This window comes from Anthonomus grandis, chromosome 10, assembly GCF_022605725.1.
Source record: "Anthonomus grandis grandis chromosome 10, icAntGran1.3, whole genome shotgun sequence".
Classification (NCBI taxonomy): domain Eukaryota; kingdom Metazoa; phylum Arthropoda; class Insecta; order Coleoptera; family Curculionidae; genus Anthonomus; species Anthonomus grandis.
In genome coordinates, this window is record NC_065555.1 from 18,416,675 (window position 1) to 18,442,395 (window position 25,721).

General features: G+C 36.2%; 1 protein-coding gene and 1 long non-coding RNA gene across 4 annotated transcripts in view; both read right to left on the reverse strand.

Annotated features, from left to right (window-relative positions):
* LOC126741573 (autophagy-related protein 16-1) overlaps positions 1–25,721 on the reverse strand; it is a 579,654-nt gene that overhangs the window by 163,671 nt on the left and 390,262 nt on the right. The gene's annotated exons all lie outside the window — the stretch shown is intronic.
* On the reverse strand, positions 15,973–18,340 carry LOC126741586 (uncharacterized). The gene is made up of 3 exons (XR_007662231.1): positions 17,768–18,340; positions 17,587–17,714; positions 15,973–17,525 (listed from the first exon to the last, which is right to left on the reverse strand). It is a non-coding gene; the product is annotated as an uncharacterized LOC126741586 (long non-coding RNA).

The window sequence follows — 25,721 nt, forward strand, 5'->3', positions numbered from 1 at the left end:
AACGATAAGCGTGACAGACAATCAGCCAACAGAAGATCTTTACCGGGTTTGTTTATTTAGCAATAATATCATATGGTTGAAACCATCACCGTAACTTTTGTGAACAAGACTAGACATTGAAAGACTAGAATAGAAACAACTTTTTTTGAGTTCAACATGTGCACAGCGGCAAGGGGGTTGTTTTGCCTAGAAACATCATATTCATCGATTCTCTGTTGTCACACAGTTCACACACTGTCATTCAAAACTTTTTTGTCTGTCACACAATCATTTTCAAAAGAGAAAATTTTCGGCTATATGTATCAACACATATAATAATGTTAATTTAACTTATTGGTGTTAGATTTTTGATTAAAAATAAAAAATAGAAATAGATATATCTTATTCTAAGCACAAAAATAAGATCTTCAAAGCAAAAAAAAAATTATCAACATTCTTATTCCTAAAACTGCTTCTAACAAATTTGGAATTGCAACACCGCAAGCAAAAACTGATGTCATCTTGTCAAACGTCCTTGTGTTTACATTCGGCATTCATGAAGTTTTGCGTTTTTTCTTTAGTTTTTGGTTGACAAAGGCAAACGATCTCATTTGCGTGTTTTTGTGAACTGTTACGATGGTAAAAACTTGTGCCGTTTGTGCCGCACCATAGAAAAAAGGCGATTCAAGCTAATTTTTTCAAAGTAAATACCGATGCTGCATAATATTATGGTACCGTCATCATAAACGTAGAATAATAAAAACTTATTAAGAAATCTATTATAATTATAAAATATTTAATTTTCATAAAAATGCTTTTTATTAGATTATTTTTATATATATATTATTTTATTATATATTTTTTAGAAACGTATAAATATATAACGAGATACGTTAATAAACGTATAAATGTTAAAGATTTTCTGAAAATATTGTCTAATGGCTTATTATCTAATTCTGCGATAACAGTTTTATCATAAATATTGATGAAACTCACGGCCATGGACTATAGCCGACAACTCTTTTTCAATTTGAGCCCAGAACTGTTAGAAGACTGACTGAGTAGAAGTCAATGCTTTAGAACCCAATGCCATAGGCCAATTATCCTGCAAAAGAACAGCTCCGTCTGAAGTCTTTGCTACTACTACCTACTGACAAAACACTTTATTTACTTTGATCATAAAATTTCAATACTGGAGTCTTTGCCAATAAATTTTTAAGTTTAGCATAATCAGCTTTTATATCTGACAAACTTGATACAAACTTACTTATATTAAGATTGTTTGTAACGGTTTTTTGTCCTCCAGCTTTTCCAATATAGGACTTATTTTGTATGGATCCGGCTTCAAACCATCACTACTAAACAGATGTCCCAAATATTTTACTTCTGGTTTATTTAGTTCGAATTTGCACTTATTCTCGAACCGCACATTACTGTTTCTCTTATTGCAGTGTTGCAATCAGCCAGTAAAATTTGATTTCCCCCAAATAAACCATGCAATAAATTAATCTTTTGTTTGGCGATGTAACCTAGACTGCTGGCCGTGAACGCTAGAGTATATGACTTTTGAGACCCCGTCTATTAAGGCACGCATAGTCTTTGAACCCCTTGGACCATCTAATTTTATGCATAGGGTTTGCAAAAATACCCGTGTGTTGGTACTATTCGCTAAAGTCTAATTCGCGCCCGCATTCGGAATATGACAGTTATCAGAAATTTCGCTATTCTGAGGCCGCTTTTCTAAGATGCCTGGGCACATGATTTCCACATGTGACCTGCTACAGATAATACATCTTATTCTAGCGCGGCATTTTCGTGAAATATGTCGGACTTTCAAACAACGAAAACACGCACCTAGGTCGCTTAAGGTTTGGCGTTTTTACTTGTAAGACAATTTTTGTGCGCGGAAGCATTTTTCACTGTCATGAGAATTGTTATTGCAGAAAACGCATCGGTATTCGCTTGTGTTATTTGCTAAACCAGTGGCAGTGGGAATAGAGTTAGAAGGTACGATTTTATTGCTATTCGGATACTTATTTCTAGCAACATCCCTAGGGGGTTTAGTTATACCTAAACCAAAACCTTCTACAGCCAACGATATGTGTTGTTCATTATCAACTTCATTTTTTAAAAACAACATTAGACTTTGCAGGCGACTTTCAAGGGTCGATTCTCCATTGCTCCCACTGACATCCATAGATGGCACGCGTTGCCAGACGGAAGAAGTTCTGGTAGAAAACAAGATTCTATGAGTGGGAATAACATGACCGCGTACTTATCCGCCGTTATACCGAGTGTTTCTAACGCACGTAATTGAGTCTCTATCTTGTCGTAAAGCAACGAGAGTTCAATTTTTTCACTAGACATAGCGTTACTAATAATCAATTTTAACAACTCGCTTACGTAAACTTCAATTTGAAGATCATCTCTACCAAATCGCGCCTTTAAACAGTCTACAATATTCGAATAGTTACTACCGGTCGCGGGAAAACTGTCTACTAATTGTCTTGCTCGGCTACCCGGCACCGTTGCCTGGATTAAATATTCGACCTTATCACCCAAGTCTAAATCAAGGTCGTCGTGAATTTTCTTGAATTGGGACCAAAACGGAAGCCAGTCTTTAATTGTCCCATCAAAATTTTTAAATTCTAACACCGGTAACTTAAACTTTCGCTTACCTTGTTCTGTAATTGTGTTCCTACCGCTACATGAGTGGTTCGATCTCACCTCATCAGCCAACGCAGGTGGCTTTAAAAACTCCTCACAGCGTATGCACAAATCACAGAACTTGTGTTCGTAGGTGTCGTTACCTTCAGCCTCGGTCAACAAATCTTTTTCACTAGCGTCTTCTACCAGCATCGAATTGTAAATCTCCTTATCTAGTTTTTTGAGATTCTCATGTTTTTGCTGGAGAATATTCCAAGAAACCTGCACTAGCCGCTGCTCTACTCCTGCCTTAGAGAGCAAGTCCAAAAGCTCATTTGCTACCTTCGTGAAAGAAGTGCGAACTACTTTGCGATTTTTCTTTTTTTTGTTCCATATTCCGAAATAACAATAATAACAAACTGTCTATGCTTCCAGTTGGTTTCTGCAAAGTTCACTGAGTATCGGTTTCACTCACTAATTAAAATAATCTTTCACTTTCCCGTGGACTTGCTTTCGATCAAGACTAAACGGTCAGTTTTCTAGTCCTGTCACGGTCGCCACTAAATATGTCGCGTCACCAAAACTACCCGTCTCAGCAACACGTCGGTTCGGTTGAAATAAAAGGCAGTTTTTCTAAACACAATCCTTTAATTTCTTAAACTGACCAAATTAGGAAAACAAGTAACGTTGAAAAGTATATATAACAAAAAAGATAGATAATAATTAATGGGAAGTTAAATATTCAGCAAGCCTCGAAATTCGAAAAAGAACCCGTCGAGAAAAATATTGGCTTTTGATGCCTGACGAAACCGTAACGATACTAAAAGTTGGATTTCAGTTTTCTCAAAAGCAAAACACATTTATCTAACCCAATACGTGCTTCAAAGGCCATTCGACTGAGCCCCTGTGAAACACGTGTCTTCGGTCATAAATTAATAGACAAGGGATCACAAGACCGCCCGTTATACCATCAATAAAATCATAAACTTGCACTTTTGAAGAGGATTGGGAAAAACATGTGCATTACATCTTAAACTGAAATTTCTCTTATTCTATGAAATGTCACACAAATTGTTTCCTAAAACTATTTACTGGCTCTAACACCTTCTATGCCCTGGAACGCTTGCTTAAACTTTTTATAGAACATCCCTGGAGCAAAGCAAATACCATAAGGTACCCTCTTATAGGCATACAGACCGAAACTCCCTGCATGGAATGTCGTCCACAATTGACTTTCGTCTACCAGCTTAATTTGATAGAAGCTCCTGTTTCCATCTAAAATAGAGAATATTGATGCTCCAGCCATCTTTAAAGCTAATTTTTCAAATGTTTGTAGTTGATACCTTTTTATAACTATGGCATCATTTATGTGTTTGGGATCTATACACAGTAGTAAAGAACAATCTGACTTCTTTACAGTAACTTTGAGAGATAAACACCACTCTATTGACTCCTCCACCTTCCAAATAATACTCAATTTCACCATTTTTGCGAGCTCACTCTTCACCTCGTCTTAAAGACTTATAGGAATCTTCCTTGGGTGGCAAACTGGCTCGGCATTCTATTCCATCTTCGATATTGTAAGCACCTTGGAGCTCACCAATAGATCTTTATGCTCTCTTATGCTACCTCCTGCATCTGCCCATTTAAACTAAAAGCAACCATATTAACTTTACGCAGCAAGTCAAATTAAAAAAAAAATTAAAGCATTGTACCTTACCACTTTAATTCTGCTTTATAAACAATTCCTTTAACTTGACACTGAACTACAGTTTTGCCCAATACAGCTATCTCAGAATCGTTGTAGCTCTTCAGTTTAGCACTTGTGGGTTGAATAGGCATCACCTTTAAGTTCTCCACATATTTCTGAGTCAAATCATTAATATCTGCCGCAGTATCAATCTTGCACTCAACTTCCTTGCCATTTATTTTTATCTTCTGTAGCTACTCTGATATGCTACTTAGACTCTTTATATCCTGACTCTTTTCACCCTTCCTCAGTGTCATTCCCAGACTGTGATTCAAGTGCTTGTACATTCTTTATATTTTTAAGACACATTTTATAAAAATGGTCATAGTTGCCATAGCCTCTACACATTTTCCTGTATGCTGGACATTTCTGGTATTTTTGATCTCAGCTTCTACTTTTGCTTTATTTTTAGGTTTATTCCCTTGATCTCTAACCTTACGGTACAACATTATCTCTCTTTCTTATGTATGGCTTAAACACTGCCACTGCCTACTAATTTTGGAAAAACTGTCCTGTCAAATCTGGAGCTATACATATACCTATACAGTTATTTACCTATACTTATTTTGGGTTTTTGAACCAAATGATTACTTACTTTATCATCACTTATACCACAAACTATTCCATCTCTAATGAAACTCTATTTTAAGTCTCCAAAATGTCAATTTGCAGCTAACTTTTTCAAATCAGTCACAAAAGACTCTATGAATCCCCCTCCTGTTGTTTTCTGGCATTAAATAAGTGACTTGAAGTGTTCCTCAAATTTTTTCAAAACCACTTCCCAATCTTTTTTATTATCGGCACTCAGTTCGAAAGTATTATAAGTCGTTTGTGCTTCAGGCCCTATAGAATGCGGTAAAATTGCTACTTTTACCTGAAACATCCTTATTTTCTTTGGTCCCAATATGGATGTCAATATAAAAATTTCAAACTGGCCTTTCCACTTTTAGAAATTAATAGCCACATCTCCCTCCAACGACAAATAACTTGGTGGTTTCATATCCATTTTTAGGGTTCTATTTTTATGTTGTATGCATACAAACTGCCGGTTTAAGACTTATACCTATACAGACTTTCTCGGGGTACGAAAATAGTCTCTACAATCCTAAGGCCTGGGTCCGCAGCGCCATATCAGTTTAACTAATACTGAAAAAAAGATTGTCCACTCTCATAGAAATTATTTATTAAAGAGAATGAGTGATGTACTAAAAATTGTGATGTTTACATTAGAACAGCTCTTCTTCAATCATATGAATTTACTAAAAATCAAGTGAGATCAAATGGTTTCATTACCTTGCTGATCTACCTATGAAGGAAGAAGTAAGAGAACGAAAGAGAGATGAATACAGATGGATTAATTTTTGATTAAGGATAGAGTAGAATAGAGCTGTCATTTTTACGATTAAGCTCTCGTAATGATCTGAGTTCATTAGCAAAATCAATCTGGTGGCTATAAAAGGCGTTAAAATTTATGATTCCATTTAGTTGGTAAACACAGTAACTAAAAGTTGGTAATTACACATTAAATACGAAATTATGTAATCCTTATCAAAATCCCCAAATATAGTAAAACGGGTCGGAGGCGGTTATCGGTTCTGGTACCAAAGAGAGAAATAAACCCCGGCCACAGTCGCCGACTATCTTGATCTATTAAGAGCATTTCATACGCAATAAAATATGGCATAAGCGTATGGTCGTACTTTTCTTATTCGTAGCACAATAAACTCCGCGAAATGGGTACTAATGTACCATGTTCTCGGTATTATTCTCTCTAACTGTTATATTTTATACTGTCCGTATATCCTTATCTGTAACAATATAAACTTTGCAAAGATTAAAAGGCAAGGCCGCTAATATACAGTTTAGCAAAACGTCCTATTTTTGTTTTTGGCGTCCGGTTATTGTAGCTGTTTTAACATTTCTTTCTTCTTCTTTTTTATATCTTCAATCACCCCTCTTTCACTACTGATTTATCAATTTTCTAAACGGTTCTTTGACTTCATTGACTTTTAACCTCTCACTCTTGTTTTGATCCAAGAGACATACTATCAGCATCTCACTTTAGCTCCTTTAATGTTATGCTTTAATGACTGCTCTAGTGAATGATTAATCTGAGTGCAATTATTTACGATCCTCAATCTTCTTTTGGCTGTTTAGATTTCATGTTTGACTGCAACCTTCTGATAATTAATTAAAGCTCTCATTCCTTAATAATGTTCAGTATCTCATCCAGCTTCTCTTATTTTTGGTCCAAGAGATCATTTAAGTATCGTCAGTCTTGATTTCACTTTAGCTCTCAGTCAGTGTACTAAAAAACTTTGATCATTTGGTATTACATTTTGCAATTTACACTATAATCTTCTGCGAATTAATTGAAGCGTAACAGTATTCAGTATCTTATAAAGCTACCCTTGGTATAATGTGGTACAATGTACTTGGATTATTTGGTTTCTACTTTAAGACTACAGGTAAAACTAGTCAAAATGAAATCCTTTACGTCGCTCACTCTTCTTTTGGTTGTTGAATTGAATGTTGTTTTATACAGACTCACTGTTTCAAAGGTTACACTGTCATTAAATTATTGAAAAATATCATTGGTATTATGAATATCTTCACAAGATAAGTTGGTAGGCTCGTCTCGGAGATATTATAGGAGATAAAAAAAGATTTTTTTTTTCCAAAATTGAGGACGTGAAGACTGTTATTTCATCAATTGTTTTTGATTCTATTGATGTGGAGCTTCATAGAAGTCCAAATCTGGAAATTTGCTAAAGATCTCTTAATAATTCAAAAGGTTTTTCTTGATTCATTCATTCCGGTTGACGTAGAACAACTTTTATATCTAGCATGAACGATATATGCCCCGATATCCGTTAGATCCATAGCATCATCAATTTTCACTTGTCATATACTAAAGATCATCAGTTGATATTAGCATCAAGCTCTATTCCGTTATTATTATCATTGGTTTAGTTAGTTACCAGACTGCGTTCGATATAATAAAACACGAAAAGATGATAAACGAGTTGATGAATACAAAGAGGGATAATAAACATCGAAGGAATATCCGAAATCTTTTCAGGAATTAATCAGCTACTATTAAAATTAATATGGAAGAGTAAACTAACACAGTAAACATTCGAGGAGTTAGACAGGGCTGTATCCTGTCACCACTTATATTTACTTTCTACATCTCTACTTTCTGATAGTGTGGTTTTCACTGATAACATGAACAACTTACAATAATTAGTTAACAACTATATAACTGAGAAATGTTAATTTCTAAGCTATAGTTATCGAAAATTTCTTCACAAGATAAGTTGGTAGGCTCGTCTCGGATATAATCCTTTAGAAAACAAAGAAGGTTATTTCGTTTCAAGAATGACGTGTAGACAATGCTTTCTTCGATTGTTTTTGATTCTATTATTGTGGAGCTTTATTGAAGTCCAAAACTGGAAATCTGCTAATAACAACGAAACTAATAAAATGTTAATAAGAACGTTCTTATTGAATCATTCATTCCTACTAATAACACCGACGCTGCCAGAAAGAGACGATTCAAATGTAAATATTGTTTAGTCTTAAGATAAAATATTGTAGTAATGAATATTTGTCTTGTAATTTTCATTATTCATTTGAATATATGAACTGGGTATAAAACTGCAGATGGTAATCATACTAGTATAAGTAAACTATTGAATGTCGTTCAGTTTCATTCCTGTTATCCAAAAATTCCAGACTTTTACACTAAATCCAGGCCCACAGCTTTAAAGTTTACCCTGACATCAATGTCATTGGCATCGTGAATATCTTTACCAGATAATCTCTCCAGGATACAACTCTTTTGACAGTATGGGTACCGTACTTCTACTGTACTTAGTACTGCTGCTTTCTGCATGCTCAGTAAATTGTGCTTTCCAAGGACTTCCTTTATTACATTGGCTGTGACTTTGGAGATGAACCCTGTTGCTCCGATGACGATTAGGTTGACTTCAGTGTGCACGTTCCACATTCTTCGCATTTCGATTTGTAGGTCTTTGTATTTAAGCTTTTTTTCTGTTTCTTTTTGAGTGATGTTGTAGTTTGATGAAACAGCAACGTCTATTATAAGACATTGTTTCTTATATTTCAGTACCAAGTTGGGTTTAATGGCTTTCATTTCTCTATCTGCATACATATATTTTCTTATTCCATATCTTATTCCAAGTCTTAAGCCTGTGCTGTCAACTACCGGATCTGGTTTATTTGTGTACCATTTTCACTTTGATATTGTAACGATATTGACAATGCCAGCAATGGGCTGCAATTGCAGCGAATACCAGGTATGCTTTGTCACTCCTATGACGCAAGTGGGCACAATGCACGACATTGAACTCTGGAGAAGCGTGCAAGGTTAGCGAATCTTCCGGAACCATGGTCTGCCGAGTATACAAAGAGCCGCGTCGCCGTTGGAAGGCCAGTGGACAGTTAAGTTCGGAATATTGGCACGATATTTAAATCGGATATAAATAGTAAATAAATTTTTGTGGTAGTTGTAACTTGTTGATCTTAAAACATTGAATGCCTAGAATAAGCCTAGCTGCCAACCACAGGCGAGGTTGTTTGAGTTTACCATCACTCAGACAATGATGTTAAATCGATTTTCCAATCTTGCATTTAATATATAATTTTCTTAATCCACTACATATTTTTTTAATGTGTTGTATTTTGTAATAGGTAAAAAGTGTACTCTTTAAAAGTTTCGTTTATTTGCTAAATAATAATATATACTTTGAGAGTAATCAACAAATTTTTCAGAATAAAAAAGATTCCTGATAAAAAAGTTAATGAAAAAAAGCTTGGCAACTAGGCACGTAGAATACCTCTATGTTTACAATGCTCGTATCCGATGTTACCACTTTGTGTTGTTTTTCTAGATATTTTTTCATATCTGTGAAGCTAGTGCCCGATCGATATCCAGCAACCAAAATCTAAAAAGCCGCATATGTCGCTTGCCAGCAACCTATTTATAGTCCGCACCCGCTGTTATTTAATCGATATAATGCCCGTATCTTCTGAAATTCCCAACAAATTTTAATATTTTTTTGTCCAGATATTAACAATCAATAACTAAATCGATTTATAGTGGTTATAAATCTCTACAAACTAAGGTTTTTTATTGTGAAAATTACTTGAAAAGTCGACTGTTACAGAAATGAAAAAGGCTCCCAAAGGATTTAAATTATTTTTTTTTTTATTAAAAATAACTAAACGCATTTGAGATGATTGCAAACCTCTACAAACAAAAGTTTTTTGGTAAAAAATTATTAAATTGTTAGATGTTAAAAAATATAAAGGGATATCTATTTAACTCCTAACGGTTATAAGGAAAAGTTTTATCCATATCCTGTGGAAGTTATAGCTATTTATAACATCTAACTCAATAATTTTTAATCAAAAAACTTTCGTTTGTAGAGGTCTGCAACCATCTCCTCAACCGTTGTTGAAGGTTTCACGAAGTGAAAAGTTTCAAAAGGTTTCACGAAGTGAAACCTTCAACAACAAATGTTCACCTCATTTATCCTGGATACGATCTACACACCCGATTTCGACTAAACTTTGGATTGGCAGTATTTGTCAAGAACGATTTGAGTTGCCAGCGGGAGGAAACGCTTGAACCTGCGGACTTCGATGTCATGTGGTTCAAAATCATAGCCAGTGGTGCCACGAAATTTATCTGCTGTATCTACAGACCACCAAGCGACACCCAATATAGACGGCTCTTTTTGAACCTGGTTGATTGCATTAAATCATCTGCAAATTGACCACCCAAGCGCAGAAATCATCGTCATGGGTGATTTTAACGTTCACAATATCAACTGGCTGCGCTTCTGCAACAAGAACGACGATGAAGGACGAGAAGCTGAGCTATTTGCCACCATATGCTGGGCTTACGCAGCTTGTGGAGGAACCTACCAGAATCCCCGATCGAGACGGTGAGTTCGCGAGTCTCCTAGATCTGGTCTTGGCTTCAGACCCTGACTCGTACACTGTATCAGTACATGCCCCCCTAGGAACATCGGACCAGCATCCTCCGATGCCGCGGAAGGTATGGCACTATAAATCAGCAGAGTGGAACTATCTTCGGGAATTTTATCGCTCATTCCCTTGGAAAGAAGTCTGCTTTAGAACCAATAACATCTCAGAATGTGCAAACCAAATTACAGAGACGATCTTGGCAGGAATGGAAGCTTATATTCCTTTTTCTACTAAATGCGGATTAAACAACAAGCAATGGTTCAACCTGAATTGCAAAAAGGCAGTAAACACTAAAAACGCAGCATAACACAAATGGCGTCAACATCCTTCCATCGAAAATCGGAGGAACTTTTTAGCCTCCAGAAACAGCTGCAAGCGAATTATTGATGAATGCAAAGAGAGTCACAACAACAGGATCAAAAACAAACTGTTAAACTGCCCAAATGGAACAAGATCTTTCTGGTCGGTATCGAAAGCCGTTAGTCAAGGATTTGCTAAGTCGGCCTTGCCACCCCTAACAGCAGATGATGGTTCTATCGCGGTAACAGCAAGGGAAAAAGCCAACTTACTGGGTAAACTCTTCGCGTCCAATTCTACTCTGCACTCGCAAGGCAAAACACCGCCATATTTGCCAAGGGTAATATATAATTCTTTAAAATAAAATTCTTTAAAGCGTAGACACCAACAAAGCTTCTGGACCCGGTGGAATTCCAGCCCTAATACTAAAACGTTGTGCAGACTAACTGACTCCTCCCTTATGTAGACTGTTCACGGCATCGTATAATTGTATTGGCAGGGCCAATTTCCAACAAGCTCGAAAACTGCTCGAGTGCAAGCTGTACCCAAAAAAGGTAAGAAGACGATGCCCTCCAATTACCGCCCGATTGCACTAGTTCCAGTAATATCGAAGATTATGGAGAAAGCAGTCAACCAACAATTGTTAAGATATCTGAAATCATCTGGACTAATCAGCGATCATCAATACGGCTTCCGAAAGCTTAGACCCACCGGCGATCTTCTGGCTTACGTCACACACTTGTGGACAGAGGCCATGGAGAAGCACGGCGAGTCCCGCTCAGTCGCTCTTGACATTTCCAAGGCATTTGACAGAGTGTGGCATGAGGGACTACTAACCAAGCTCTCCTCAATCGGCATACAAAACTCATTATTGAATTGGATCAAAAGTTTTGTTGAACAGCGCTGGAGTCCCTCAAGGATGCATTCTAACCCCCACCCTTTTCTTGATATATATCAACGATTTGCTAGGAACCACTGTCAATCCAATCTACAGGTTTGCGGACGATAGCACACTTATTTCCACATTTAAGTCCGTCAAACCAACGACAGCCGCAAGTTCTCAGAATCTTAGGCAGCAACAAGTAGCTTCAACCAACAACGATATTAGAGCAATCTTGGAGTGGGGCGGTAACAATCTGGTCAATTTTAACGCTAAAAAAACGCAGACTGCAGTATTTACGATGAAGACTAACCTTGGTGGCCCGGAGCTGGTTATGGCAGGGAAAACATTGCCAATGAAATCATCTTTACATCTTCTAGGAGTCGAGGTCACCAACAGTGTGTCCTGGCATGACCACGTTGCCGAGGTCGCCAGGGCGGCTTCCAAAAAACTCGGAGTGCTTTTCAAAACGAAAAAACTGTATACACCAGAACAGCTGCTGACTCTTTATAAGGCTCAAATACGCCCTTCCCTCGAGTATTACCTGCATGTTTGGAGCTCTGCACCCAAGCATAGTTTAAACCTGCTGGATTCTATACAGAAGAGAGCTATTCGTCTTATCGACAAACCAGAACTGACAAGGAGTCTGGATAGTCTGGAGCACAGGAGAAAGGTGGCTGATCTCTGTTTATTCTACCGTTATTATCACGGTAAGTGCTCCTCTGAGCTGGCAGGCTTGATTCCACCCAGGGCTGTTCCGGCAAGAAGAACACGTCTAGCAGTTGCGGCTCATCAACATAGAGTCCATCTGCCTACCCCAAGGACGTCGCTGTATCGAGACTCATTTATCTGGAGAACATCTTCTTTGTGGAACGGGCTTCCACCTCACATATTTCCCGACGCATAAAAGCTACAGTGATTTAATATAAATGCCCACAAATATGTGGGCATAGTGCATGCATAGTGACATAGGACTTTCCTCTTGTGCTTGTGTTTACCATTAAAAAAAAAAAAAATCTAGACAAAAAATTATTAAAACTCCTTTGGAATTCCAGGAGATACGGACATTATATAGATTAAATAATAATGGGCGCCGATTATAAATATGTTGCTGGCAAACGACATATGCTGCGTTCTAGATTTTGGTTGCTGAATATCGACCAGAAACTACCTTCATTTTTGCACACATTAATTTTGCGGCATTTCTGGTTCGAATAAGCAATAAATTTGCTAGATTATAATAATATACTTAATTAAACATTTTTATTAATATTTTGGTATCCAATACTTAATAGATACTTCACAAATATGCCGTCTTTTATAATATTATAACTTAGAAGGATGACACCATTGATACCTAACTCCCCTGTGAAAGGAACGATTTTAATTTTTTTGAATTCATTCCACTTCAGGCTTCTTTATCATTTTGTAGCAAAAACGGAGTTTTTAGTCTCAATATTAATTAACAAAACGCACTGACACCACTTAAAACATCTTTTTAATACTAATACTGTATCAAAGGTGCACTATCCAAAAGTAAACAAACGAGCGCAGTTGCCAAATACCTTTATCGCGAGAATACTTCTAGGCTCAATCTACAGTATTGCCGCTGTGTGTGGAAATTTGGTGATTTAAAGAATCGAAATTAAAAATATTAATTATTGTTAGTGTTTAGTGTAAATATAGTACAAAATAGTTTTGGTTATTAAACGAGTTTCACTCTTTCCTTTGCTTTATAATAAAGAAAGCAACTCAGTTTCTGGTAATTATAATAATTTATTATATCAGTTCATTTTCTTCTGTTAAAATTAAGCAATCCCTGGTAACATGGAATACTAATCATGTTTATCAACAAAATATTCCCTCTGCCCCCTGTATGTTCCGCTCAATCCGAAGCAGCCAATGTTTATGCTAGTGTATTCAATGTTCTAAGTAAGTGATCGTGTTTAGTGTAGGTGAAATAAATGTGAAGTGTGTAAATAAATCAAATAACTATTTTTGTGCATCGAGTGTTTTAATTCACCCTTAATAAATGGTAAAAATACTATAATATATGCAGTTGCTTTGCTACTTTGGTAATCATGAGAAGATTTTAATGATTTCCCACCATATCATCATTAATTTCATGCACCCAGTTTTTAAGTTTGTCGAGTTTAAAAACTATGTATGACCTGGATATAAAACTGCAGATAGAAGTAGTATGATCCTGTTTTCCAAAAAAAATGCAGATTTTTACACTGGATCCAGGCCTACTGCTCTAAAGTCTTATACATAAGGTACTTCTCTAAAAATTCCATTATTAATCAGCAATAAAACCACGTTAAACCCGTTGCGAGTTTTGCAAATTAAATTAACTACTAGGGGCAAACCACATATGTTTAGATGGTACGCAATATCCTTATTACTATAGACTTTAAACGTTCTGGGTGGTACTTAAAGATAATCTTAAATCCCTTTGGCTAATAGATTTACGTTTTACCCTTTTTACGACATGGAGCTTCACCTCATAATTTCTCTCCTTTTCTTACTTGAGTAATTGATTTCCTGCAATTACATTATAAGTGACATGACAATTTTAATTAGGTATCTCTCTAACTTTTCATAATTTTTGACCTGCTGTAAGCTGCTGAAAATTTTAAAAATATCTTCTGGATTTCATTGAAGTACAACATGAACCCAAGAATTGTTTATGGTGCCATAAGTAATTGACAAATTACCATAAGCATACGTAGGTATTGGGTTCGTGTGTAAACCAATAATAATAGTCGAAGTAAACAAAGAATGAAGTTAAAGTACCACTCCCAAGCTCCCAGTTTGCTCTGGACACGCAACTTATCGATAGGCATGGCCGGTGGGGCCGATTTTACAAATAATTAAGCCAATGGTACATGTTTCGATGCTCCTGGTGATAAAGGCGTACAGACGAGCAAAAATTATCACACGCAGATTATGTGTTTCAGTTTGTGCATACTACAGTGCAGGGAGGATATTACGCGGTCGAATCAGTTATTTGAATCGCGGCGCGACGTCCTATTCAATGCGCCTCATAGCCATCAGCGTCAATTTTCCATGCTACGCATTATATAAAGTAAGGCAGAACAGATATTTGATTTTGTGCCACGTCGTAAAATTTTATGATTGTTATGCACTACTTTTTTCTTTGAATTTGTTATTTACATAAGAAGATAATGCATATATTCTGAGATGAGGGACCTCAGAAATTAGATTTTACCCTTTATTATGGAAAAAGATTAATAGTGAAAAAGTGTTAAGTTTTCGGGCATAAAAACTCCTCTCAATGTCAAGATTTGCGGGTGATCATAGTAACTTAAGGCTTCTTGTCTGCAGTTGCACCGATCACGTAAGAAAATTAATATCTTAAGACGATCCATGCTATAACTCAGGGTTGAAGTACGGTGCAACCCGAAAAAAATTAGTTTTAACCCCTTTTCAAATATCTTCAACATTGCCTACATATAAAATGACAAATTTTCCTTTTTTACATAAAACCAATTTTGCTTTTTTTACATAAAAGGAAAATTGATATATAAATATTAACTGATAACACAAACGAACTAAAAACAGTACATGTGGTGTTCAGCTTGTTAAAGCATACTAAAACTAATATAAGTAAATACTAAGCACAGTATTTTTTAATTTGAATTTATTTAAAAATAGGTATATTATACAATAATAAATTTTGGATTTCAAAGATAGAAAACCGATTCGAAGGACCAAACGAGTCAAAGTTTGTCGCAAAAATCGACGTAAATATGAACAAAGACTAGAAATTAGGTTATTTGGTATAGTAATTAAAGTACAAACGAGTCTATAGCAAATTTTTAATTAATTTAAGAAGACTGATGAATATTGATTTAGAATTCTATAGTTATTTCTACAAAACTTAATTAAATCAAATAAAGAAGGTTAAACCCAAACGAAGTTTAAGAACATACAGTGAGGACGCGTAAGTTGGAACAAACTCATTTAAAATTCAGGGGTGTGTTCGAAAAAAAAAATGCTCGGACACGTTAATTTTTATTTTTTGTCGCGATTTTTTTGATGATGAATTCATGTATACAGGGTGAGCCAAAAATGAGCTATGACTATCAACTTAATTTTTTTAAATAATAACAATTTAATATTTTTTTACTTATTTTTTATTTTATTTTTAAATTCTGTATAAAATTTTAAGTATATTTTGTATACCATGTCCTATACCTAACCTCAATATTTATTAAGAAATATGCGATTAAATTTTTTATAAATAACCATGAATTTTTGGAACAGTTTATAAAAAAAAACAAAACAAATGTTAAAATTGTTGACCATTAACTTCCTGACAGTAACCAAGTCGATATTCAAATTCTTGTAATACTTTACTTATTGTTTGAGACCAGATTCGTTGTATTTCGGCTCTAATTCTATTTTTTAATTCTTCAGGCTGCAAAATAAACTTTAGATTTTAGATAACCCCATAGATAAAAATCCAATGGGGTTAAATCTGGCGACCTTGCTGGCCATTCAATAAAACCCCCCCTTCCAGTCCATCTATTTGGGAAAATGTTGGTAAGGTAATCTCGTACTGTTCGCGAATAGTGTGGGGGGCGTCATTCTGTTGGAACTATATCGAATCTGCCGGTTTAAATGGGTTTTCACCATTTGGATAAAGTGCAATTAAATTAGGTATTATCTGATTTTGAAGCAACTCTAAATATTTTTCAGAAGTAAGTGCGCCCTCAATAAAATAGGGACCCACAATTGACGTGCCCACAATTCCTGCCCACACGTTTAACTTCTTAGGAAATTGTGTGTCACTTTACATACTCCAGTATGGATTTTCTGGTGCCCAATAACGAAAATTTTGCCTATTTACAGAGCCATTAAAAAAAAACTTGCCTCGTCGGAAAAAACAATCTTACTTAAAAATTCATCATTATTTCGCAAAACTCTATTCTGCGGATGTGATAATTTTCAATAAGCTCCTGAATTAAATTAATTTTATATAAATGCCAATATTTTAGAACACATGATTTACTAACCGAGTGATCTGCAGCAACTCGAGTTGATTTATGTGGATTTTCTTGTAAATCGAGCAAAATATCTAATTGTCTGTTTTCTGGAAGCGTGGGATGGTCCACCTCATATTTGTCTCTAACATGACCAAAATCTCTAAGCTTTTTTTCAATTTTGCTTACTATCGAACGTGTAATAAGCCTCTCCGGGTACATACGAGCCCTGTCTCAGTGAAGTTGGCCCAACTATCAAAACTAGGATTTTTTATGAAATTTGACATATTAGCGAAAACGTATTAAAAACTAAAAGGTATTTCTGATAACATATGATCTTTTTATTTAATATTAGCTTAAAATACTACATGTTTTATAACTGAGGAAAAATATCTTACAAAAATTCAAAAAATCTGTCGATTAATAAAAATCAACAAAACCAAATAGCAGCAAATTACCACTGCGTTACATCGCCTTTTCGACTGATTACTGCTTTAATACGTCTTAACATAGTGACAACTAATGTTTGACAGTCATCTGGTGTAAAACTATTCCAAATTTCTTGGAGACGGGTTCGCAATTCTGGAACGGTTCTTGCGGGATTCGATCTGAGCTTCTTCTTCATGATATGCCACAAGGTTTCAATCGGCGATAGATCTGGACTACTCGACTTCCACTTTAAAACTGGAATTATGTTTTCTAACATCCAATCTTTTACTTTTTTAGCCGTATGGCAAGCGGCACCATCTTGTTGGAAGATACATTCGATATTGTTTAAACGCATTTGTTCAATTTGGGGTATTAGGTTATTTTCAAGCACATTAATGTACTTATCAGCATGCATAATAGCTTCCACAAAGTGTAAGTTTCCTACTTCACTTGCTGACATCGATCCCCAGATCATAACATAAGGCGGAAACTTAACTTTTTTTTTAAGTCATTCATTCTGAAACACTTCTTCTTTAGTTCTTACGACACGACTTCTACTATCACCAACGGTTACTTACAATACAAATCTGGCTTCATCACTCCAAATAATCGAGTTCCATTGGTTCGAAGACCATAATTTGTGTTCTTTAGCCCACGCTAGCCTGTTTTTCTTCTGAATTTTTGTCAGTAGGGGTTTCTCTTTTGCCTAAAAATACTGAAACTTGAAAACAAATAATAAAAAAAATAATTTAAGCCTACCTTGTAAGTTTTAAATCCCAGTTTTTGGGCGGCTCTGTGACAGGTTACTCTTGAAAACTTTTTTGTTGTTGCCTGATTCCACAATAATTTCAATTCGTTGTAATTAGCACGCCGATTTGATAATCCGTTTTAAGGTTCTTAAGTTGGTGTTGGAATAATGTGGTCGTGTTCCAATTCTGGGTTTTTGAGCAACAGATCCCGTTTTTTTGTACAATTTAATAATATTTCGAACTGTATACCTCGATTTGTTAATACTGTCAGCGATTTAGGAAGCATTTTGACCTTTTAAATGCAAGTGAATGATCACTTTTCTTATTTCGTCAGAGACAGCCTTACCACGAGCCATTTTTAATTGTTAACAATAACACTAATGCATTGAAAGTTGATTTAAACGTCAAAATCGGCTTCTTAGCAACGCAAAATATTGTTCTTAGCAACGCAATTTGTTTTATACAGCCTACTTTTATTTTATCGAAGCGCATAAACAGACCATTCAACTAAGTTATTTCCATCACAATTTGTTTTGGGTTTAACCTTCTTTATTTGATTTAATTAAGTTTTATAAAAATTTCTATAGAATCGTTGGTACTTTATCTACTATAACAAAAACCCTAATTTCTACTCTTTGTTCATCATATTTACGTCGATTTTTGCGAAAAACTTTGACTTGTTTGGTCCTTCGAATCGGTTTTTTATCTGTAAAAGCCAAATAAAAATGAAAATGTATTATTATTTTTGTTTTATTATTTTTAAATTAATTCAAATTAAAAAATACTGTGTTTAGTTTATACTTATATTAGTTTTAGTATGCTTTAACAAGCTGAACACCACATGTGCTGTTTTTAGTTTGTGTTATCGGTTAATGTTAACGGTAAGCATTTCTTGATGTATAAGAAAGAAAATCAAAACTTTGATTGTTAAAAATTGGCATGTAAGCACAAAATCCGACTCGAAGAACCAAATATGTAAAATCAACGTTTGATGGGCCAAGAAGAGAAATTAGGAAGATTTTACTACAAATTATTAAAAATATTAAAAAAGTGTTCAAAAGTTTGCACTACATACAAGAAACCTAAGTACAATAAAATTGTAATTTTTCATTGGTTTTTGAAGATTAAAAAAACAGCTCAAAAAACCAAATGTGTCAAAATTTTTCGAATAAATGAAATAAAAGCCAAAAATTAAATAATTGACTAAAATACATTTTATTACTTGTATAGCCAGAAGATATCACAAGGTAGCAATAAATTCCCTTAAATATAACGGCTCATCTAATGTCTAAACGACATTTTTTAAATATTTTACATTTTTTGGTAGTTTTAAATATTCATACATATTTATATAAAATTGTTTATATTAGCCGGTCAAGGTATTTGCGATGGATTTTAAGCTCACGTTTGCTATAAGTTCGCAAGGTCGAAATTAGTAAATAGTTAAAATTATGATTACGATGCTCACCTTGATTTGTATAATTACCTAGAATTGTTATCTTAAGACTGATATAAATAGTTGTTAATTTTTGTGAATAAACCAGTATTGAATTCTACAATCAAGTGGTTCTCTACTCAACCTATTACGGCCAAGCCACCCTTGCCTGTAAACCTATAGTGAGGCTGCTATAGGGTAATAGGGAATAAAAAAGGTATAGGGAAAAGCCCTAGATCTTTTCATGGTCCTTCGAGCTTTTAATTGAACCAGGAGCAGCCGCTCACGACGCCGCCTCCATCTTCAAATTAAACCAAAGGAGTTGCCGCCCACGACGCCGCCTCCATCTTCAAGTAAACCAAAGGAGTTGCCGCCCACGACGCCGCCTCCATCTTCGAGTTAAACAAAAGGAGTTGCCGCCCACGACGCCGCCTCCATCTTCAAGTCAAGCCAAGAGTAACCGCCAAAAAGAGCCGTCTCCATCGTCAAGTCAAGTCAGGAGCAACCGCCAAAAAGGGCCGACTCCATCTTCAAATCAAAGCAGCCAAAGCAGACAAGTCAGTCAAAGCAAAGCAGCCAAAGCAATCAAGCCAATCGAAGCAGTCGAGCCAATCAAAGCAGTTAAACCAGTCAAGTATTGAGTTCTACACCCAGTAGTTCTTATTGCTCAACCTACTACGGCCAAGCCACCCTTGCCTGTAAACCTATAGTGAGGCTGCTATAGGGTAGTAGGGAATAAAAAAGGTTTAGGGATAAGCCCTAGATCTTTTCATGGTCCTTCGAGCTTTTAATTGAACCAGGAGCAGCCGCTCATGACGCTGTCTCCATCTACAAAAGGAGTTGCCGCCCACGACGCCGCCTCCATCTTCAAATTAAATAAAAGGAGTTGCTGCCCACGACGCCGCCTCCATCTTTAAATTAAACCAATAGGAGTTGCCGCCCACGACGCCGCCTCCATCTTCAAATTAAACAAAAGGAGTTGCCGCCCACGACGCCGCCTCCATCTTCAAATTAAACCAAAGGGGTTGCCGCCCACGACGCTGCCTCCATCTTCAAGTAAACCAAAGGAGTTGCCGCCCACGACGCCGCCTCCATCTTCAAATTAAACAAAAGGAGTTGCCGCCCACGACGCCGCCTCCATCTTCAAGTAAACCAAAGGAGTTGCCGCCCACGACGCCGCCTCCATCTTCGAGTTAAACCAAAGGAGTTGCCGCCCACGACGCCGCCTCCATCTTCAAATTAAACCAAAGGAGTTGCCGCCCACGACGCCGCGTCCATCTTCAAGTTAAACCAAAGGAGTTGCCGCCCACGACGCCGCCTCCATCTTCGAGTTAAACAAAAGGAGTAACCGCCAAAAAGAGCCGTCTCCATCGTCAAGTCAAGTCAGGAGCAACCGCCAAAAAGGGCCGACTCCATCTTCAAATCAAAGCAGCCAAAGCAGACAAGTCAGTCAAAGCAAAGCAGCCAAAGCAATCAAGCGATCGAAGCAGTCGAGCCAATCAAAGCAGTTAAAGCAGTCGAAGCAGACAAGTCAAGTTAAAGCAGTCAAGCCAATCAAAGCAGTCAAGTCAGTCGAAGCAGGCAAGTCAAGTTAAAGCAGTCAAGCCAATCAAAGCAGTCGAGTCAATCAAAGCAGACAAGCCAGTCAAAGCAGGCAAGCCAATCGAAGCAGCCAAAGCAGTCGAGCTAATCAAAGCAGTCGAGCCAATCAAAGCAGTCAAGTCAGTCAAAGCAGACAAGTCAGTCAAGCCACGCAAAGCAGCCAACCCATGTTCAGAATATCCTTCAGAAAGCCAACGCGAAGCTACCATCCCATTTGAAAATAAGGCAGATACCCATAAGAACGTCGCTATAACAAGAGGGAAGGCAAATTGCAAAAATCTTCACACATTTTGCCATTGAAGATATTTCCAATTTCAACCTCATGAAAGTGTATCCAACAGCCCTTCATGTTGAAAACAATTCCTACTGGTATCTGGAAATACCTAATGGCATTCTGGCAGTCGACTACAACAATCAACAATACTTTGAGCTATCACACAATGAGTTAACAGTATGTATACATCGAAGCAGCCATTATTTATGTTCGCCGACAATAGTTAGGAACATAGACGCCAGTCCAAATTGCGTCATTGACGAAATATATCAACGACATCAAGGGAATTCTTGCAACATAACAAAACATAACCTCCACACGACTATTTGGAAACAGCTTTTTACTCCAAATACATGGATGTTTATCTCTCCAAATCCCATAAGCATCGCAATCACGTGCAATGGCATACGAGAAGAAATGGTATTAAACACCACTGGTATAATTCAATTAACTGAAGCATGCATTCTAAAAACAAAACAAAATAATATAATTGCAAACCGATTTGATACCGTTCCTGTTGTTTCTAGTTATACAAAAACATCAACATTTATTAATGTCAGCGACCTACACCATACAGAAACAAACACAATCAGCAGTTTTTCGAGAGAAGCCGTGTTCAAGGTATCAGATGACCTGACTAACCTTTCGATTGACGAGCAGCGACTAGACCAGCAGCTGGAAGACAAGATATGGAAGAAGGTCACACTCCACTCCTATACTGCAGGGGGCTGTACTATACTGATCATCATCCTAGTGTCTTGCGTATTCCTATGGGTTATTAAAATTAGACAATACAAGCAACGAGAACCCAGACATAAGACCAGAGAGACCGAGATCGTAGAACTCCGACCCTTAAACATTTTTCCAGCAGAAAGCAGAGAGAGCGGGGAATATGTCTAAACGACATTTTTTAAATATTTTACATTTTTTGGTAGTTTTAAATATTCATACATATTTATATAAAATTGTTTATATTAGCCGGTCAAGGTATTTGCGATGGATTTTAAGCTCACGTTTGCTATAAGTTCGCAAGGTCGAAATTAGTAAATAGTTAAAATTATGATTACGATGCTCACCTTGATTTGTATAATTACCTCGAATTGTTATCTTAAGACTGATATAAATAGTTGTTAATTTTTGTGAATAAACCAGTATTGAATTCTACAATCAAGTGGTTCTCTACTCAACCTATTACGGCCAAGCCACCCTTGCCTGTAAACCTATAGTGAGGCTGCTATAGGGTAATAGGGAATAAAAAAGGTATAGGGAAAAGCCCTAGATCTTTTCATCTAATTTAATTATTTTGTAAATCTGACATTTTCTCCTATTCCTCATATTTAGTGTAAAATTTGAATTCAGATAAAGAGTAACATGTTGCCTATATGGTATGTTAAAATAAAAACGTATACAACTATTATTTTGCCATTTTTGTATCGTCCTTGAGAAGGACACGGTTAAAGAGTCATCTTAAACAATGTCTCCATAATCTAGCAGTGACAGTACACGGGAATTGCCAAAGCAAGTATTTAGTATTTGAGGGTAATGGTTCCTAATATGGAAGGCAAAACTAAGATTTAAATCAAGTATAACTCCTCAATCACGATTTTCTGCAACTATTGGCACGACCGTTTCGTTAATATTAATTTTTAAATTTTCAGTGCAGTTTTGTAGATGACTTTTATTTTGCGAAAAAGCATTGCACATAATTTTGAATCATTTAGTTTGAGGTTATGACTTTCAGCAATTAAAGAAATCTTCTGCAAGGGAACATTCCAGTATTACGTAACGCACCAGGGTAAGGAGGTCAGGCTGAACAACTGTCTTTCTATCTTCCAAATTCTACTGTCAAAGTGAACAGTAAAACGCGTATGCAACAAATGTGGTCTATATTTCTCATCGCAAAAAAACACACCTTCAACACGTATAATGCACAAACCAACTCCTTCAATTCAGGCGAAGATTAGGCCCGAACGTATTGGCGCACAAGGGAACGATGAAGAGAACTTCCGAAGATGCCGAATGGCTTCTAAGAGACTACATGATGTTGATCAAATGTTTATGACTACTCATGTTTCATACTCTGTAGCTTTGGGTCTTCCAATCATCGATGAAACAGAATGATTGACTACTCTATGGACAAACGCCGGGATGATAACAATTAATTATCATGACTATCTCTAATCATATTACTCAATTTTTTATTCCATTATTTTTCAGTACCCGATTCTTGTCTAATGTTTTCATATCATCTTAAAAACTATATGCTGCTTAAATGCGCAATGTTTCATCAGTAGTTATTAAATTTATAAAATGAGAAAGAATTTTATGAATTTATTTTTCTAAATTTTCGTTTCTTACTCAGTGGAAATAATGTCAATATCCATAAAACTGCATTTATGTTGAGGAAGTAAAAAGACTTTCTTTTAAATTTGTCTTGCGACAAACATACTATTTTCTTTGTACTAGTATACAACCAATGAAGGATATTCATCAGTAACTCTAAGGAATACTACACACAAATAGTAAGAGATTGATGTTCCAGTCTTGCAACCTCTTAAGTCTTAATCGTTTAGCGAAATTTTGAATAACAGTTCAAAGAACAATTATCGTAATAACCATTACAGATGTAAATATCAGTCTTTGAAAAACAGGTATTTTCACAAAAGTTTTTTCCTTCACATAAGGAATATTAAACGAAAATCACTTCACGGAACACTACAAAACTTACTGCATACATGCTGCATGCGGCAGGTGGGTCAAAAATCCCTAAAAAGTGCGTCACGTAATACTTAAACGTTCTTTAAGTCAAAGCTAATTTTATTCTGCGTCATCAGAATATCCGACGTTTTAAAAGAAGCATACATTTCTGAATTGTCATCAAGTATACATAAAGTCAAAGAAAAGTACTTAAAGCCTGACAAACAGATGAAGAAATCTTGGATGACTGACGAGATCTTGGAATTGATGGAAAGAAGGGAAAGACCTTGTCCTGCATTAATCGAAAACCATGTCATCAAACCAGATGTTATGGAGTTTTTTTAGCCAAGCTGCAATTTGATCAATAGCTATCTAGTAGGCAGGCGTCAGTATACATATTCAAATGAATGGTTGTCTGGAGTAATGGTCAGGAGGTGTACCCCAGAGCTCCAAATTATTATTATTATTATTTTATTAGATAAAAGCCAATAATTTACATTCTGTATAGCTCTATGAACTAAGCAGGCATTGCGATATATTTGAATAAATCTTCAAATGTCAGCTTCCAAATTAAACACTAAACATGTCCAATCTATCCAGACGATTCTTAAAACAGTTTACAGTAGGAGCAGTTATAACATCTAAGGGTAACGAATTCCTAACATCAAACACTCTATTAGGCAAAAACATTTGACGTGTTTTTGTTTTATACATCTGTTTTTTTTTTTAATTTTAAAGTGTGACCGCGAAGTCTAATATCCCGATTTCTTTCAAATAGTTCGTTTAGATCACAGTCCAAATAATTATACAGGATTCTGAATGTAAAAATTAAATCACCACGAAGCTTTCGTTTATCAAAAGTTAGCAAGTTCGCATTTGAAAGTCTCTCGCTGTAGGTAGGTCTCGGCATACGCAAACCATACGTAGATCGTGTAGCGCGTCGCTGCAACAATTCAAGTAAATTTTTGTCGCGCACCAAGTCCGCGCACCAGACGGGACCTGCATATTCAATAATAGGCCGGACAAACGTGGTATACAACTTCATAAAATTGTGAAATGGAATTTTAACAAAAGCCTTTTGTAGCAGATACAGCATAGAATTTGCACGTTTCACAATTAAGGCAAAATGCTGGGACCAAGAGAGATCCTTTGTTACTATTATTCCGAGATCACAATAAGATTCGACTTTTTTAAGTTCAATGTTATTTATTTGGTAGGGTAGCTGGGGATTATTTTTTCCTAAATGTAACACCACACACTTGTCCGCGTTAAGAGGAAGTAACCATTCACTGCACCACTTCCAAATAGTGTCCAGATCGGTTTGCAATTGTTGATAAGAAGTTAGGGGGACTGCATATATTTTTGTGTCGCCTCAAATATTGATACGCAACATTTTAGTTCTGAAGGTAAATCACATGTGTAAGCTAGGAACAGAAGAGGGCCGAGGACGGAGCCCTGAGGGACTCGGCTGGTACCCCTCAACCTCACACTGAACTTTCTGTTTTTTAAAAAGTCTTCAATCCAATTTAACAATTCTCCTCTAATGCCAAGATGTTCTAGCTTATGTAACAATCGCTTCGTGGGAACTCTATCAAATGCTTTAGCTACCTCGACTTTGCTATATTTGATGACATCTATTGGTTGGTTTTTGTCTAAGGCTGTTATCCACTGGTTAAGGCATTGAAGCAGGTTAGTAATCGTAGAGCGACCCCTTACAAATACGTGTTGGATATTACATAATTTTCAGTAAAGAATGTTTGCACTTCATCTCGAACAATGGACTCCATAATTTTGCAAACAATCTAGGCTTATCGGCCTATAGTTGCCTGCTGATAACTTATCGCTTTTTTTAAAAATTGGCGTGACCGATGCGACTTTCCACTGTTCGGGTACAGGGTTTTTCATTATTGAGTATTTCATTACTTTTGAAAGAGGCGTAGCTATCACTTCACTGCA